Raw genomic sequence first — 6,325 nt, forward strand, 5'->3', positions numbered from 1 at the left:
TTTAATGAAGCGAGAAATAATATCTTGTTTGTGTTAGCCATGATGTATTGAACTTATGTGTTGGTGTTGGTATTAGTGTACCCTGCGAGGTATTATTAGTTGGGGTACCTTGCAGGGTGGGGTTGGTTAGAGTACCTTGCAAGGTAGTGCTTGTATTTCCTTGAGAGATGGTGGTGTGGGTGCCTTGAGAGGAGTTAGATCCCAATAAGATGGCTCCAAGAATGGATGTTCTAAACAAGGTGGCTTGGTCCTATTTTTTAATCCAGAATGGTGAGAGACCAGAAAATCTTCCTTGTAATGGTGGGAGATATTGTAGGTTCCTAGAGTGATGGGTATCCCAAGCTGGGTCCCCTATGGTTCCCTAGTAAGTTTGTGGGAAAATATGGTGAGGGGAATTTTCTTTAGGAAAACCAAATGAATCACATACATAAGACAAAGTGAAAAATAAATGGTTAATTTTCCCTTTAATTCTAATGTGTGAAATAATCAACAAAAAAGGTTTTGTGAGGTTTTGCGTATGAGAAAAATTCCTAAAAATACTTAATATCCTTCCGCTCAAGTAGTAACTGGGCCTTGTGAATATTTTAGAATAGGGTATTGTTGAGAATGCAACAAGATGATGGAGCTTAATGGAAAGAAGTCACCTTCACTAAGTGGGTCTGCAGGCTATTTTTGGCGCAAAGTCTATTTTTAGACATATGGATCATGGTCTATGAGTTGCAAGATGCTATTTGTGGATGATTGGTCATGTTGGTAAAAATAGATGGACTTCTATTTTTAGACATATGGGTGGTTTCTATTTTTAGACTGCCAGGCTAAAAATAGAACAGTTGAATATTATTGTCTCATATTAATATTTGGACAATAAACATTATCTTATCCTCTTGGAGCACTTCAGTTTGAGCTACAGATGTGGCACATGCAGCTGTTAGAAGGAAGTACGCTTTTCTTGTGGGTCAGTTGAGCTATTGCATGCAGGACTTCAGTTAGAACTCATGTGGTTGAGTTTGGTGGAGTTGATTGTGGAGTTGATGGAGTTGTGTTTAGTTTGACTTGGTTAAACTAGTTGTATTTTAGTCTAACTAAAGAATACACTAGTGATGAGTTGTGTGAATTAAATATTAATTAATTCACTAATTATTAACTCATAAAGCAACTGGAGAATACATTAGTTAACTCAGTGCATGTACAGTTCAGTGGAGACAGGTGTTAGAGGTTGAGATTGCTATCAGTTGTGACTATAGTGTGACTATAGTTGTGCATGAGATTTGCACATGCATGGATGGAGATTGCCAATGGTGGCTTGCGTAGTATACCAAGGGAATTCATTTTTACAGAGTGGATGATTTCTCTTGCAGATTGAGCAGTGGAGGCAGGCAAAGCAGTGGAGGATATTTGAGCTGTGATTGAACAGATCTGAGCTAGTTTTGTGTGTAACCGGTGGAGATAGTGCTGGATACTTGAGAGGAGTATTGTACTATGTATTGTTACATGTTATCTATCATTATAATATATAGATAGTGTGGGGTTTTCATCTGTATGCTTTCCCCGGGTTACATACTGTGTTAATGTGTGCATGCAATTGATGTTTCATTGATTTTAATGCTGCTAAATTGACGATCAACGTAGAGGAGATTATGTATTGTGCATGTATTACGCAATAGTGTATAATCGGTATAATCTATGTGAATAAGTGATTAATTATTCAAAATTTCTGCATGGTATCGGAGCTGTTGATCATCAGATCTACTATTCAAAAAGTGTTTACATTTTATTTCTTCAGGCAGAGTCTGTAATCAGGCCAGGTAGCCTCTAGATTCATCCTTCCTTTGAACGTGAGATATCCGGTAAAATCCCATACAGTCAATCTCTATACGAGAAATAATTTGTTCTCACAAATTCTAGATTAGAGGAGGTTGAGTTTTTGAGCTGGTGGAATTCCAATTTGCAGTAGTGTTTTCTTGGTGTCAACGTGGCAATGTCTTTCAACGGATTGCGATTGGAGTATGCTCTTGAGGGCAGCTCGAACTATATTGCATGGAAGGACACGATGGAGGCAGTGTTATATGATAAAGGGTTGAAGGAGTTCATAGAGGCTGAGGTCCCAAAGCCTACTAATGCTGCCGAAGTTGAGGTTTGGCAAAAGAAGACAACAAAGTGTCGAAGGATTTTATTGGAGGGCGTGAAGGATCACATTGTGTCCAACCTGCATGGAAAGGCTTCTCCATACTTGATGTGGAAAGTGTTGACAGATTTATTCCAAAGCAAGAGCGATCAAAGGAAGCTAACGCTCAAGGATAAACTCAGAAACATTAAATGCGAGAAGGGAGATAGTATGCCCAAGTATCTCACAAAGTTCACTTAGTGCAGGGATGAGCTGGGAAGTGTGGGGGTGACTGTCGATGATGAGGACTTGGTGAGCTTGGCTCTCCTTCATCTTCCGAAGAGTTGGCATTCCTATTAGGACTTTGTCAATGGTTGGGAGAAATTGCCAGGATGGGAGAGACTTTGGTTAGATCTTGTGCAGGAGGAGATCAGGCGGAATACCAGGGACGGATCTTCATCAAAGGCACCTGATGAAGAAAATTGCACTTTGGATGCCAAAGCAAAGAAGGGGAAGAACAAGAAAGCTTCTCATTCAGGTACGAAAGGCGAGAAGCAGACATGTCCAAGGTGAAGTTCTTTCACTGTCACTAGCACAGACACTATGCCACTAATTGTCCGCAGAAGAAGAAGAACAAGCAAGCTGCTAGATCTGCAGCAGGAGAGGCTCTAGCCTCGCAATTTGAGCTTGATTTTTCATTGATTGCATGCTTGGTTTTAAGTGTGATGGGATTGGTGTGGTTCTTGGACAGTGGTGCATCTTTTCACATGACAGGAGATCGAGATTTGTTTTCTGATCTGGAGGAGAAAGATCTTGGAGTGCACATCGATATGGGCGATGATGGCAGATATAGTGCGACCGATATTGATACCATTTCCTTTGAGAGGGATTCGGGTAAACCCTTCGTATTGAAGGAAGTGATGCATGTTCCAGGATTGAAGAAGAATCTTATCTCTGTGGCGATGTTAGAAGACAAGGGATATGATGTTGTTTTCAGCGAGGGAAAGGGTTTCCTGTGCAGTAAGACAACTGGAGAAACTCGAAAGATAGGGGTTCGAGTTAGGAACCTTTATCAGTTGCATGTAGATGGCTGTGCAGCAATGGCATGCAAGGTAGAAGGATTGGTGAGCCGGGATGATGGCGAGTTGTGGCACAGGAGATTGGGTCACCTTCACCATGGAGCCTTGAAGATACTGCAACAAATCACTACTGGGCTTCCTAAAGGCACTCTTGCGTAGTCAGATCAGTGCAAGGGGTGTACTTTGGGAAAGTTTGTGAAAGCCACCTTTCACGAGAAGGATAGTTGTGCCACGACGATCCTTGAGAGAATTCACACAGACATGTGTGGACCTTTCTCAGTAGCTTTGACAGCAAAACACAGGTATTATGTGATCTTTGTTGATGATTTCTCTCGTAAGTGCTGGATCTTCTTCATGGAGAAGAAGAGCGAGACATACTCAAAGTTCTGTGAGTTTAAAGCACTGGTCAAGAAGGAGTCGGGGAAGAAGGTGAAGGCTCTTAGGAGTGATAATAATGGTGAATAAATCTCTGGCAAGTTCAAGGACTTTTGCAGTGCAGAAGGGATTCAAAGAGAGCTCATAGCTCCCCATAGCCCATAGCAGAACGGGGTTGCTGAGTGGAAGAACAGAACGATCGTGGGTGCTGCACGGGCAACGTTGCATGATCAGGGCCTACCCCTTCACTTGTGGGAGGAAGCATGAAATACAACAGTATATGTGCAGAACTGTTGTCCTCACATGATACATGGCATGAGTACACCCGAGGAGGCTTATTCTGGTAAGAAGCCTAATCTTTCTCATTTGAGGATTTTTGGTGCTAACGTTTACATGAATGTGACGAAGGATGCTAGGAAGAAGTTGGAGCCGACCGTAGAGGTTGGGATATTTGTGGGGTACACTAATACGCCCCACAACTATCGTGTGTATTTTCTAGACAGTGGCAAGATTGTTGTGTGACGGGATATAAAATTTAAGGAGGAGAAAGCCATGAAGTGTTCACTTGAGAGGGAGCCACACTTGCATGCAGATGAGGAGCTATTAGTTCCTAAGGATGAGATTCAGGACGTGGATCAGCCACAGGACAAAGTTCATGGAGTGGAAGAGACCACTCATGCAGCGCCAACCATCAGAGGGCGAAAGCGCTTGACAGAAGCTGAGCGCTGGCTTAAGATGCAGAGAAGGTTGTAGGACCACCTATAGCTCAATGTAGACAGAGATAGTCACTTGATCACTACACTAGATACATGGCTCTTGCGAGCAAATGTGTTGTGACTGAGCCATCCTCTTTCGAGGAAGCTGTGGAGGATCCCGCATGGGTAGACGCCATGGTGGAAGAGTATGATTTGATTGTTAGAAGCAGTGCATGGGAGATTGTCCCAAGACCGGAAGGGAAATCAGTGGTGGGTTCGAGATGGATCTACAAAGTTAAGCAGGTAGCTGATGGGAGTGTGGAGAAGTAAAAGGCAAGATTTGTTTCCCGAGGCTTTTCACAGATAGAGGGGATTGATTATGAGGAGGCCTTTGCACCTGTCGCAAGGTATTCTTCAATGCAGACGATTCTTGCTCTCTCATCGCAGATGGGGTGGCACATTCATTAGATGGATGTGAAGACTGCGTTCCTCAATGGAGTCATTGAGGAGGAGGTGTACATAGAACAACCTGAAGGTTTTGAGATCTTCAGCATCGAGTCGCATGTGTGCAGGCTCAAGAGAGCGTTGTATGGGTTGAAACAAGCACCACGTGCTTGGTACACACGGATAGACAGTTATTTCACAGGACTTGGATTCTCTAAGAGTGAGGTGGATCCTAACATATACCAGATTGCGGTGGAGGGTAAGTTTGTTATCATTGTACTTTATGTAGATGATTTGATTCTAATAGGTGATGAGCTGTTGATACTTTCATGCAAGGATGATCTTGCTAAGGAGTTTCAGATGAAGGACTTGGGCCTCCTTCATTATTTCCTGGGATTGGAAATCTGGCAGCGCATTGATGGACTATTTGTTTCTCAAGGTAAGTATGCTCAGGAGATACTGGAGAAGTTCAACATGCATGGCTGCAAGCCTGTTGATACTCCTCTTCCTGGAGGTTGGAGGAAGGAGGATGCCACTTCAGCAGAAGAAGTGGATGCCACTGTTTATCAACAATTGGTGGGGTCGCTTATGTATCTGGTCAATACACGACCCGATATATGCTATGCTGTTAACCAGCGTTCATAAGCTATGGTTAAGCCAACCAATCTCTTCTGGAAGGCAGGCAAGCATGTATTGCGTTATCGCAGAGGCACATCGCGATATGGATTGTGGTACAGACAGGAGGATGAGGTGAAGCTATGTGGCTTCATGGATGCAGATTGGGTAGGGAGCCCAACAGACAGAAAGAGCACATCAAGAGGGGTCTTCAGTATCAGGTTGACAGCAGTTCGTTGGTACAGCAGGAAGCAGAGATTCGTGGCACTCAGTTCAGCAGAGGCCGAGTATATGGCAGCAAGTTTGGCTGCATGCAAGGCTATATGGATGAGGAAGATCCTGGTCGGGTTGTTCGGTTCATACTTGGAGCCTAATGTGATCTACTGTGATAACCAGAGTTGCATTAAAATCTCAGATAATCCAGTATTTCATGATAGATCTAAGCATATTAACATCAGGTACCATCATATCAGAGATTGTGTGCAGTGGAGAGTCATGTTACTTTCATACATTCCAACGGAGGATCAGGATGCTGATATCTTGATGAAGGCGCCCACCAGGAGAAAATTCGAATACCACCGAGGCAGGATAGGGATTGCTAATAATGCATATCTTGTTGAGAGGGAGTGTTGAGAATGCAACAAGATGATGGAGCTTAGTGGAAAGAAGTCGCCTTCACTAAGTGGGCCCACAGGCTATTTTTGGTGCAAAGTCTATTTTTAGACTATGTCTATTTTTAGACATATGGATCATGGTCTATGAGTTGCAGGATGCTATTTTTGGATGATTGGTCATGTTGGTAAAAATATATGGACTTCTATTTTTAGACATATGGGCGGTTTCTATTTTTAGACTGCCAGGCTAAAAATAGAACAGTTGAATATTATTGTCTCATAATAGTATTTGGACTATAAACATTATCTTATCCTCTTGGAGCACTTCAATTTGAGCTACAGATGTGGCACATCTAGTTGTCAGAAGGAAATATGCTTTTCTTGTGGGTCAGTTGAGCT

This window comes from Pinus tabuliformis, chromosome J (genome assembly GCF_031772625.1).
Source record: "Pinus tabuliformis cultivar Carrire ecotype Pingquan chromosome J, CPIR1, whole genome shotgun sequence".
NCBI classification, from domain to species: Eukaryota; Viridiplantae; Streptophyta; class Pinopsida; order Pinales; family Pinaceae; genus Pinus; species Pinus tabuliformis.